This window comes from Sus scrofa, chromosome 8, assembly GCF_000003025.6.
Source record: "Sus scrofa isolate TJ Tabasco breed Duroc chromosome 8, Sscrofa11.1, whole genome shotgun sequence".
Classification (NCBI taxonomy): domain Eukaryota; kingdom Metazoa; phylum Chordata; class Mammalia; order Artiodactyla; family Suidae; genus Sus; species Sus scrofa.
Window position 1 is genome coordinate 37,693,888 of NC_010450.4, and position 13,497 is coordinate 37,707,384.

Here is a 13,497-nt window from a genome sequence, read left to right on the forward strand (position 1 = left end):
TGTCTTTTTTTTTGTTTGTTTAGGGCTGCACCCACAGTGTATGGAAGTTCCCAGGCTAGGGGTCGAATCACAGCTACAGCTGCCAGCCTATACCACAACCACAGCAATGCGGGATCCAAGCCACATCTGCGAGCTACACTGCAGCTCACAGCAATGCCAGATCCTTAACCCACTGATGGAGGCCAAGGATCAAACCCCCATCCTCATGGATACTAGTCAGGTTCATTACCACTAAGCCACAGCAGGAACTCCCTGCAATATTATCTTAACATATTTGTACTACAGTCATCAATGTGAATTTCCATATTCGACCCTATAATAAGGATTTCAGCCACCCTACTGTCATGATTCTAGAGGGAATAAGCTAGTTCCATAACGTATCATCTATCTCTTGTAAAAGCATTTGTCCCAAATGATTTGTTTTGAGACTTCTTATGCTAAAGTAAACTTGTCGACCCAAAAAGAGCTCTACTTAATATCAAAAAGGAGTAAATTAACGTGGAAATGAAAGCCCTCAAGTTGGGAAGGCAGAAGGAGGTCACAAAATAGGTTAATCTCATTTCTTTATCATCCCTTTGAGAAATTGAATTCTCTGAGAGGCAGAGAGAGAGAAAGCTGTTCCTTACCTCCACTGCCTCCCTGGAGAAGAAAATATTATAAAAAGAAACGAAACCTCATATAGTTATTTATCTTTTCATTTCTATGTTTTTTTGTTTGTTTGTTTGTTGTCTTTTTTGCCTTTTCTAGGACCGATCCCTTGGCATATGGAGGTTCCCAGGCTAGGGGTTGAATCAGAGCTGTAGACACTGACCTACGCCAGAGCCACAGCAATGTGGGATCCAAGCCGAGTCTGTGACCCACACCACAGCTCATGGCAACAGCGGATCCTTAACCCACTGAGCAAGGCCAGGGATTAAACCTGCAACCTCATGGTTCCTAGTCAGATTCGTGAACCACTGCGCCACGACGGGAACTCCTCATTTCTGTTATCTTCTGCAAAATAGAAAAATGCAAACAGCTCATGCTAAAGTAGTGATGACCCAGAGTTCATCTGACATGCAATCGAACACTCCTGGATCCAAGGCTCTGTGCCTGGGGACGGGTATGCTACAATGTCAAGGACACGGACTTGCTCTCTTGCAGAACCAGGTGGCTTTCTCCACGTTGCAGCTATAGTCTCTCACCCTGGCTGGTCATCTGGCAAAGGCATTTCAAAGACTTTAAGAAAACCAGGAAAGAAAATAAACATGTCAGTCAAAGCAAAGCACACACTTCACAAATGTAAGGTCCAGAAGATATCACAGAATTGCATAGTAAGAGAGCTGTAAGAAACCTTGAACCAGACCTCGTTCAAATCCTTCATTTGAGACAAGACCAGGGAAATTTTGAGACACACAGCTTCCTAATGGAAGAAGCAGGAAGAGAATTCAGATGTTTTTCTCTTTCAATTCACGCTCTGTCTACCCTCTTATATTGTCTATTCTCATATAAGGACTTAATAAGTAGGATTTAAGAGCTCCTTGATCAAACACACACATTTCCCCATTCAGATTTCTATAGATCACAGAAGCACAACGGGATGTGCCAGCCACTGAGTTTAAAATGGAACTGCTAAGAGTCTGTGAAAGAATCTTGAAACTAAAGATCTTGTCATGTATGAAAATGTATACATGATTTTGTTCCGATATAAATGCTTTTGACCTTCTTGGAAATTTGTCTTAAAACTGACAAATCTCTCAGAATCCTGATATTCACACGACTATCAACCTACGTTAATATGTAACTAAATTTGTCAGTGAAGATGTGGAAAGGGACTTTGCATTCGAAAGAATTTATTTTAGGACATAAAATATGAACTGGTCCAGGCAAGCATCTTGGTGTAAAGGAGACACTTGACTGCCATCCAGAAAATATATTAAATATTCACAGGGCTGAAATCTCTCTCTCTCTCTCTTATTTTATTATTATTATTATTATTTTTTTTTTTTTTGCTTTTTAGGGCCACTCCTGTGGCATATGAAAGTTCCCAGGCTAGGGGGTCAAATTGGAGCTGCAGTTGCTGGCCTACATCACAGCCACAGCAATGCCAGATGCAACCCTCATCTGCAACCTACACCATAGCTCACAGCAATGCTGGATCCTTAACCCACTGAGCAAGGCCAGGGATCAAACTCGCAACCTCATGGTTCCTCGTCGGATTCGTTAACCACTGCACCACGACGGGAACTCCAATTCAAGGAAAACTATTAACTGCTCCATTACAGGTGAGTCCTTACTTTAGGAATGTATGTGCCAAAAGCCTAACTCAAGGTTAGTTCAAAACTTAATACGCACTTTCCTAGGGGACGAATTGATAGAGATGGAGTAGACACAGGTAGTTGTAGAAGTCCTGATAACGGACCATATTTAAAGAGGGAAATTTAGGGGACACTGGGAAATCTCTGTAAGTAAATAAATTGCTCAAAAAAGCTATCAGCACAAGGCAGGTTTAATTCATTAGTGGAGCCTTGAGAATTGCCTCAGGTCACTGGGTGGGGGATGGATGAGGCCTGCAGTCATATTCAGACCAAGGGCAAGTTTGAGGACCACCCTTCTTCGGATTTGAATACACCTCACCAGATACTAAGGAGGAGCTGCTACTCCCAGAAAGGACAAGGCGAGTTTTTTCAAGCCCCACTCCCCTTGGATGATAAAATTGTAGCCCACCAGATCCTCAGGGGGGCAGAGCCTCCTTGTCTGTCTGCTTGCATCCCTCCCAAGCATCCTATCCTAATAAATCTAATTCTTGCCTATCACTTTGTTTCTCACTGAATTCCTCCTGCGTGGAGGCATAAAGAACCTGAAGCTCAGTAAGTCCAAACATCAGGCGAGTGAAAACGTGGGTTCAAATCCCAATCTGGGTTTTGGCCGTGTTTGAGTCCTGGCACGTGGATTCAAGTCCCAATGTGGGTTTAGGCTGAGCTCTAGTCCAGGCACGTAGGTTCAAATCCCAATCTGGGTTTAGGCTGGGTTCAAGTCCCAGCACATGGGTTCGAGTTCCAGTCTGGGTTTAGGCTGGGTTCGAGTCCTGGCACGTGGGTTCAAGTCCCAATCTGTATTCTGGCTAGGTTCAGGCCATTAATGCTGTTGGTTTCACAATCACATAAACAGTGCTTGGGTTCTCCCTTCACTCTGCACATTCCTAGTCAACCCTCAATGAATCGGTATTTGCCAATGAGACTAAGGAACACTAGGAAAAGGTGAAAGTATTTCTCTTTCTTTTCCAGGTGTGAGGTAGCCCACACTAAAGCTATGAAACCAGCTGGGCATGGCTTCAGCCTCCTTCCTTTGCCTCCTAGCCCCTGACCTGTGTCCCAGGGTCCTGATGCCATCCTGACCACCCCTACTCCAGCGCCCCAACAGGACAGCCACCTCCCCCAGAGCATTACCTGCTCTAAACATCTTCTTCCCATCCTACAATCAAAACTACATCCTCTAAGTGAGCTGATGGCAACCAGGCTTTCAAGAAAAGAGATGAAAATAACACAGAGTGACACATAATAATAGATGGACGCCTAACCCTCCAAGAGGTTTTGGCATCATTAGGAGATGGTTTGCTGGAGCAAAAGCATCTCTAATTGATGGGATTCCAGATGCCATTTATGGAGGGAAAAAGTCATCTAACATATCAGGATGATCACTGTGAGGCTGAGTGACCCTTGGTGCCCCACTCTCCCAAGTGGACCCTGGACCTTTCCTCGCTTCGGATCCCACGTACTATGTATTTATTTTTATCATTCCACATCTTTTCTCAGAATCTTCTCTGGTAAGAGCAATGAAGATTCATGCAGGGGCCTGGCAGACTGTTTTCATGTTCTAAAACTGAGTCTTTAACTCAGAAGCTGACTTTTTCTTTCTTTTTTTTTGGCTGCATCTATGGCCTGAGGAAGTTTCTGGGCCAGGGATCGAACCCCCGTCACTTCAGTGACAAGAGCCACAGTAATGACAACGCCAGATCCTTTCCTTGCTGAGCCACCAAGGGATTTCCATAAGCTTACTTCTTGTCATTGACTCTTACTAGAGTCATTTTCTGGAGGACAGTGTAGGCTACCCGCCCCCCCAAACCTTTCACATGGCCACTCCGCACTGTTCGATCTCAGGCCAACAGTTCACTCACACCAAAGATTCAAATTCCTCATTTGAATGTGAGGGGTGGAGTTCTTGCTGTGGCGCAATGGGATCAGCGGCATCTTGGGATCCCCAGCCTGGCGCAATGGGTTAAGGATCCAGCTGTGGCTTACGCTGCAACTGTGGCTCCCTCACATGGGAACCGTGGGGGGCCAAAAAAAAAAAAAAAAAGAAAGTGAGGGGTTTGGGAGAGTTGGAGAGTTGATTTTTCATGGTTGTTTTAACACTCACACTCTGTAAATCAAAATTCACTCTTTAACATCCTGCCGCTCAGAGGAGCAGGGACAATCCCAACGGTTTTGCTAAATTTCACAAAGTAACTGGCATTCTTTTCCTGGAGACTTGTTCTGGGACTATAGAGAGACATTAAAATACCATTAGGCCTTGCATTCTAAAAATAGGGCCTAAGAAAAATGTCTAGAGTGTTTCCAAAGAGCTCTCTTAAGAGAAGCAACCACCCGAGACCTGTTGGCTTTAAATTGCCAGACCAGGCCATGTGCAATAGGGGTAGAGTATTAATAACCAGCCAGCCCTTCAAACATTGAACAAAATGAGGAGCCATTTGTTCTCGCTTCGCATGAAATTCAAGTGCCTACGAGGGGCTGAAGCATTTTACTTTTCATCATGTGGAGCAGTGTGGTGAGACAGACCACACTATTTTGGAATATGAGTGCTGGTATCCAAGCAAGCAGCAGCCTGACATCTGAAAGCAGTGCCCAGTACAGGCGAGGAGTCAGGTTTGGCTATCAGAATGCTATTTTAGCAAAGGTCATTCTTTTAACTTGAGGTGTGAAGTACATTTGGTGTGTGCAAAAGTTTCTAAAAACATGTCAACCCAAGCTTGAGCAGAAAACTCTTACTTCCGCCTCTGGAGTTATTTGTCGAAACAAATGCACATAAACAAATATAAAGAATTCTAGGAGTTCCCATCATGGGGCAGTAGTTAATGAATCCGACTAGGAACCATGAGGTTGCAAGTTCGATCCCTGGCCTTGCTCGGCAGTTAAGGATCTGGTGTGCTGTGAGCTCTGGTGTAGGTTGCAGATGTGGCTCTGATCCCACGTTGCTGTTGCTGTGGTGTAGGCCGGCGGCTAAGGCTCCAATTTGACCCCTAGCCTGGGAACCTCCATATGCCATAGGGGCAGCCCTAGAAAAGGCAAAAAGATGAAAAAAAAAAAGAAAAGAATTCTACTGGACAGCAATAGTGAGGTTTTGAGATTTTCCCTAAGAAGGCTACTCTAAAACTATTTATCTACAAAAATTTGGAGATTTTATCTACACCATTTTAAGCAAATTTATCTACTGAATTTTTGGTATTTATTTACTATATATATACTACATATAGAATATATATATACACATAGAATACCTATACATTTACAGGTATTGATTTACCATATATATGTATTCTTTATTGCACCCCTTGACCAATATCTCCCCATTTCCCTCCCCCAAAAATTTACAGATTTAATCTGCAAAAAAAAGTTCTGATAAAGACATAAAAAAATAAGCTGTAGCCACCTAGTAAGGTTATACGATAGCTAATGGATTTTTAGGTTTTATTAATCACTTTTTTTTTTTTGTCTTGTTAGGGCTGCACCTACAGCATATGGAGGTTCCCAGGCTAGGGGTCTAATTAGAGCTGTAGCTACCGGCCTACGCCACAGCCACAGTAATGTGGCATCTGAGTCCCATCTTCAACCTGCACCACAGCTCATAACAACACCAGATCCTTAACCTACAGAGCAAGTCAGGGATTGAACACTTATCCTCCCAGATGCTAGTCAGGTTTGTTCTTGCTGAGCCCAACTGGAACTCCCAATCACTTTTTTTCTAATTTTTTTACTTTTTTTATCTGAGGTATAGTTGATGTCTAATATATGTTACAGTTGTACAATATAGTAATTTATAATGTTTTTGTTTTTATTCTTTTTTTCTTTTTAAGGCTGCACCTACAGCACATGGAAGTTCCTGAGCTAGGGGTCGAATTGGAGCTGCAGCAACAGCAACATGGGATCTGAGCCGCATCTGCGACCTACACCACAACTTGCAGCAATGTCAGATCCTTACCCCACTGAGTGAGACGAGGGATCGAATCTGCATCCCCATGGATACTATGTCTGGTTCTTAAATTGCTGAGCCACAATGGTAACTGCGTGATTCCCAATTTTGAAAGGTTATATTCCATTTATATTTATGATAAAAATATTTGCTATATTCCTCGTATTGTACAATATATCCCTGTAGCTAATTTTAACTAATAGCTAACTTTTTACTTTAAATTGCTTTTAGAGATTGATAGAAGTGTCATGAAAATAATACAGAAAGATTCCACATGGCCTTTATCCAGGCTCCCCAGAGCAAGCATCTTACTTAGCTATAGTATAATTATCAGTACCAGGAAGTTAACCCTGGTACAATATCTTTAACTAAAGGAAGGACTCTATTCAAATATCACCAAGATCCCCATTTAGGATCCCATGTTGCATTTAGTTGTCACTTTTCATTTCTGACAAATAATCTAACCTTTTGGTATATCAGAAAAGTTCAGGATTTAAAGCACTTTTTCTATGGGGAGAAAAAAAAGAGCTTTTGTGACAGGTGACTTGAAGATGGCCCCCGTGACCCCTCCTGCTATTAATGGTCTGTGCAATTTTTCCCCTTCCATGTGAGCTGGCCTCGTGACTAATTTACAACCAACCGAAGGTAATGGGGTGTCACTTCCATAATTAGGGTACATCAGATTGAGACCTCTCTTGTTAGCAGACTCTCTCCCCCTTGCTGGTGGTTCTGATGGAGCGAGTTGCCATATTGCATAGGCCCATGTGACAAGGGCTTGAGGTTGGCCCCTGGCCAACGGCCTGCTAGGAACTGGAGTCCTCCACCCTTAAGGAATTGAAATTCTCCCAACAATCACATGAACCTAGAAATGGATCCTTTCTGAGGCAAGCCTCCAGATAACTCCAGTCCTGGCCAACACTGTGACCGTACCCATATGACAGATCCTCCCGGATTCCAGACCCACAGAAACTGTAAGATAATTGATGTGTGTTGTTTTAAGCTACTAAATCTGTGGTAATTTGTTATGCAGCAATGGGTAACTAATACCCTTGCCTTTGACACATCACATCATTGGGAAGGGGCATGCTACTGAGTTAGACGTGTTATTCATTGATGAGGCTTATGCACTTTTTTTTTTAATTTCTAAATTGGTCTTTGTTAGGCTCCGGAGACATAGGCTCACAAAGTCAGAGTCACAGGGAGCACCCAGATCTGCATGTCAGATGTCAATGAAGAGGATGTCAATGACGGAAGGGTCTTGTAAGATAATTCACTCCTAGTTCTTCCTTTTACACTCTCAGGAAACTAACATCTAAAAAGATCTCAAAGCTAGATACTATGACTCCAATCCGTGTTCCAGAATGTCTCACCTAGCTGACCTTCTCTGACACACATGAGCCACACATCACACAGGCACATAAATCTACAATGTGCACAGGAGCATGAATTCGTCACCGCTGCTGGAAAACACAAAAATCAACAGATGGCTTGATCGCTCTGTCATGGACCAATGGCATCAGCTTCCTATGTAGCATCCTCTGGTGGCCTCAAGAGACCTCATGAGAGGTATGACTCAGGTGGGGTATAAGAGAGGAAGGAAAGGGGTTACCTTGGTTCCCAGCTTCACTAGGCATAGGGGTGGAGAACCACGCTGGTCAATGATTATATGTGTCATTATCTCCCATCAGAAGAGAAATCATGGGAGAAGCCAAAATATTTTTTGGTCACACTGATCTGAAACTCTAGAAACTACAACTATTGTCTCTTAGTTTTCATTTGCTATAGCCAATGTTATAGCCATTTCTGGCAGGAAAGAAATGACCCGCTGAAGTAGGATCACTGCAGAGTGTTTAATGAAAGGGCCACTTACGGTGGTGCCGGCAAAATTTGAAAAACTAAGCTGGGGTAGGACAGTAATGTGGGGACAGACTGCTGTTTGCCTATCCAGACTCAAGTGATGAGGGGAAGGAGCAGTTCCTGGAACCTGGAGAGATCTGGATACAGAAGGCTGCCCAAAAGGGGCTGCCCAATAGGAGCCAGAGTCTCCCACACTGGGATGCAGTCACCCATGTAACCTGGCAAAGAAGGAACTAGGGGAGCATGACCCAACTTTACTCCCCTCCCACTCTCTGATGTCCTGGCGGTGGCCCCCATGGGCTGAGCCCCACCGGAAGCTAGAAAGTAGCCACCACGGAAACCAGCCGGCAGGAGGAATGGGCTGGAGGAAGGTGGGAAGAGGATAAAAAGAAGTGAAGGAGAAAGAGCCAGCACATGGCTGCCTGCTTCACACCTGGGGGGAGCTCAACAAATACTCGTCAGGGGACAAAATGCAGTGCTGTGAGAGTAGACGGTTCAACCATTATTAGCTTAAAATCTGGTAGGAGTGTTTACACCACAGAAATCAGCAAATGCTACAAATCACAGTTTTGTTTTGTATTTCAGGGAGCCAGCTAACTAGCAGACCACTGGATGGAAATATAAATCATGTCATCTCCTCTAGAAGGAAAGCTGCTTTTTATCTCCACTGAAAGGAAAATTACGGTCATGCACTTGAAAAAGATTAAGACATTATGTCAATATTAACTCATTATCTCCCAAACCACCAGGTCTCCTTTGAGATACTTCGTTGGTTTATGATACCATCCACCCAAGTCCTCAAGCCCCAAAATCTTGGCTTCACTTTCAACCTCACCATTCATATACAATTAATTACTAAGTCCTGCTCATTTACCTCTCCAAAGCTCCCTCAAATCCCTTTTTCTCTGCCTATTTTATGGTCTTGTAAAATTAAACTAGCTGTCATTTCCTTGATATATTATAAATTTAGGCTGTTACTTTACCTGAAATGTCCTTTTTGCCCCACCTCGTCTACCTGGCAAACTTCTGTTTATCCTCTGAAACCCCATTCAGCAGTTACTTCCTCTCCAGGCGCAGGCTTCCTGTTTCCCCAACTCCTTGTAAAGGGATCACGCTGGACAGTAATCTAACTGTTTTCATGTCTGGTCCCCTACTATGCCAAATCCTTCAAAGGCAGACCTGTGTTATTTATTTATCCCAGCATCAAACTCTGTGTCTGGCACACTGTAGGGGCCAATAAGCATTGCTAAATGAAAAAAACAAACAAACATAATTTTCCTTACATCCTTGTTGAATAAACTGAAGTCAGAAGCTGAAAGGGGGGTCCCAAGCTCCACGTGTGCCTGCAAAGACCCTCCGCCCCACCCCTATGTCTCCCCCCAACACTCACGGCCTTGTCAACAGTGTCTGCTTGCAGATTCCATCACGTCCTCTCTCCCATTTAGGGCAGGTACCACCAGACACTTGGGAGGTCCAGGTCTCCCTCACTTCCTGGATTCTTACATCTTCATGGATCAAACGTAATCTTCTTGGTGAGGTTTTCCTGAATGACACTTTCCTTAAAATTGAACACCTTGCCTATTTTGCCCCAAAGCTGTCCCAAAGCTTTCCACTTTTGGAGTTCGCACTGTGGCTCCGTGGGTTAAGGACCCAATATTGTGTCTGTGAAGATGCAGGTTCAATCCTGGCCTCAGTAAGCGAGCGGTTAAAGGATCCTGTATCACCATGGCTGTGGTGCAGGCCTCAGCTGCAGCTCTGATTCAACCCCTGGCCCGAGAACTTCCATATGCCATAAAATAAAAAAATAAAAAAATAAAGCTTTCCAGTTCTTCTTGGATTTTTTTCTATTGCATTTATTACTATCTGATACATTATTATTATTAAATTAAAAAACCTATTTGCTTATTGCCTTAAGCGATAAAAATAAAAATTAAAAAAGCAAAGGTGCAGCCATAAAAAAATATAAAAGACGAAGCTTTCCACTTCTCGGATTTTTTTTTTTTTTTTTTTGCATTGCATGTATCACTACCTGATAAACTATTATTTATTATTAAAATTTAAAAAAATCTATTTTCTTATTGTCTGTGTCTCTCCAATAATGAGTTAATATTGACAAAGTCAGATTCTTGTCTATATTGCTTGCTGCTGTATCCTCAGTGTGTATGGTAGGCACTCCATAAATATTAGTGTGAGAAAGAAAAGAATCACATGCACAGGATCATTTGGTGGCCTGCTTGGAACAAAGCTGTCAGCAGCAAAATTTGGAGCAGAACCATTGCTACCTCCCAACTTAATGGTTGGTACAAGAACTTGCCCAGTCCCTGCTCACGTGATCCGCTCCCTATCAGGTCAGCGAATTCTACACTGTTGAGTCTTGAAATAATTACCATGTAAGATGAAAGTGTCTGGAAAACAGCTATGGATGCAAACCCTACAGATTAAGTGTCTTGCTTATATGCCAATCGAAGATGTCACCCTTAAAATAGAGAAACTTGAGGAAATACCAACAGATAAACAAAAGGAGCTTGAATTAAGAGGAGCGTGAATCACGTAAACCACATAACCACCCCCTAAAACAGAATATAAAATTCCATACCCTTCTACCCAGCATGGTCCTGATTCTCATTAATACTTGGCATACTTACCAGGGCTCATGGGAGAGAGGATTAACAAATCGCAAAAGAAACTTGCAATTGTTAAATTATTTTTCACAGCTGTTTTGATTTTTTGCACATCATGAAATGATGCCTTAAATACAGATCTTTGAATGCACTGAATCACTAGCATTAAATCTCCATTCTAGTCACAGCCACATAATACCCATGAATTACTAAGGAGAAAAATCAACAAACTACTCCACTGAGCTTGATGAAATATGTGTACTTGACACTGTCAGTGATCTGACAAGGCATTTTCAGAGATTTGAGCTGTCCCGTGGCCTGATTCTCCAGCTTTATATCTTTGTAAAATAAAATGAATTACCCGATTGTGTCTTACCCACACTTGGAGTCATTCTGGCACACAAAATGGAACTTTATTTATCATGTGATATTTTATGTATAATGTCAAAAAGCATAGATCACCCTTGTTGCCTGAGGTTGATAAGGGAACTGTGATATGGTAGTCAGTATAGGTGCAGCTAAAAAGACTCCTGTTTTCAAGTTCACAGATAAAATCAGGGAAGGCAATGACTTTCTTTCTTTCCTTTTTTTTTTTTTTGTTGTTGTTGTTGTCTTTTTTGCTATTTCTTGGGCTGTTCCCGCAGCATATGGAAGTTCCCAGGCTAGGGGTCTAATCGGAGCAACGTGGGATCTGAGCCTCATCTGCAACCTACACCACAGCTCATGGCAACACCAGAACCTTAACCCACTGAGCAAGGCCAGGGATCGAACCCACAACCTCATGGTTCCTAGTCGGATTTGCCAACCACTGACCCACGACGGGAACTCCTTTCCTTTTTTAAAGGGCCACACAGGCGACATATGTAAGTTCCCAGTCTAGAGGTTGAATCAGAGCTGCAGCTGCCGGCCTACACCACAGCCACAGCAACACGGGATCCAAGGTGCGTCTGTAACCTATACCACAGCTCATAGCAATGCTGGATCCTTAAACCACTGAGCAAGGCCAGGGATTGAACCCGCAACCTCGTGGTTCCTAGTCGAATTCGTTAACCACTGCACCACAACGGGAACTCCCCCTTATGGATTTTAGAAGAGTTCGTTTCTGCTGAGCCATGATGGGAACTCCAGAAGTGGGGTTCAAACCCACAAGGATATAAGTCCATTGGATCTTAGGTCCAACACCGTAAACCACGTGGCCCTTCTGGTACCTAAATGACTTTCTGAATATTTAGTTGATAAAACACAAGGCCTATCTTTTTTTCTTTGACTGCTGACCTATATAAAACTTTTAAAAAGATAATTATGAAAAATTTCAACTCTGTAGTATTTCCATTTATTCCTAAGTGTGACCCAATTAGAGTTCTTGGGACATAGATAAAATCTTTAATAAATAAATTAGCAGTATGCAATTATTCTCTACTTAGAAAATTTCAACTTTCTAATTATGCTATTTATAATACTAATGCTTATTTTATATAATTTCAACTTTCTAATAATGCTATTTATAATGTTAATGCTTATTTTATATAATTTATGAATTCTCTAAAAACTGTCATAAGTCATATTTTACAACTGGCTTTTAAGATTATTTCAAGGTTGCATTTAAATAGGAGTGTCACATGCTCTCTTATAAAATAACATCTTTAAGAATATAGTAAGCTGGAGTTCCCCCTGTGGTGCAGTGGGTTAAGAATCTGACTGCAGCAGCTGGGGTCACTGTGGAGGGGCAGGTTCAATCCCCAACTTGGTACAGTGGGTTAAAAAGGGCCGGCATTGCCCCAACTGTGGCCTATTGTGACTCAGATTTGATCCCTGGCCTAGCAATTTCCATATGCCAAGGGTACAGCCATTAAAAAAAAAAATACAGTGAGTCTTGGGAGTTCCCTGGTGGTCTAGTGGTTAGGATTTGGTGCTTTTATTACTGTGGTCCAGGTTCAATCCCTGGTCTGGGAACTAAGATCCCACATCAAGCCACTGCATGTCTTGGCCAAAATATAAATACAGTAAGCCTTCTAAAATTACATTGTAAGCAAATATCCATTCATGATAAAAACTCCTACTAAAGGGGATATAGAGGGAACATACCTTAACATAATAAAAGCCATTTATGACAAACCCACAGCCAATATAATACTCAATGGAGAAAAGCTGAAAGCCTTCCCATTAAAAGCTGAAACAAGACAAGGATGCCCACTCTTACCACTTTTATTCAACATAATATTGGAAGTTCTAGCCACAGCAGTCAGACAAACAAAAGAAAAGGTAGAAGAGAAGAGGTAAAATTGTTACTCTATGCAGATGACATGATATATAGAAAACCCTAAGGACTCCACATGAAAACTACTTGAACTGATCAACAAATTCAGCAAAGCAGCAGGATACAAGATTAACATTCAGAAATCAGTTGCATCTCTATATATTAACAATTAAATATTAGAAAAGGAATATAAAAATACAGTACTTTTTAAAGTGCACCTCCAAAAATTAAATACCCAGGAATAAACCTGACCAAAGAGGTAAAAGACTTATATGCTGAGAACTATAAAATATTAATCAACGAAATTAAAGAGGATTCAAAGAAATGGAAAGATATTCCATGCTTCTGGGTTGGAAGAATTAATATCGTAAAAATGGCCATACTACCCAAAGCAATCTACAGATTCAGTGCAATCTATATCAAATTACCCATGACATTTTCACAGAACTACAACAAACAATCCAAAAATTTATATGGAGCCATAAAAGACCCAGAACTGCCAAAGCAATCCCTATGAACAAAAGCCAAGCAGAA

The 13,497-nt window shown here is 42.1% G+C and overlaps 1 protein-coding gene across 7 annotated transcripts in view; it reads right to left on the reverse strand.

Moving 5' to 3' along the window:
• CORIN (corin, serine peptidase) overlaps positions 1–13,497 on the reverse strand; it is a 280,415-nt gene that overhangs the window by 163,076 nt on the left and 103,842 nt on the right. The window lies entirely within an intron of this gene.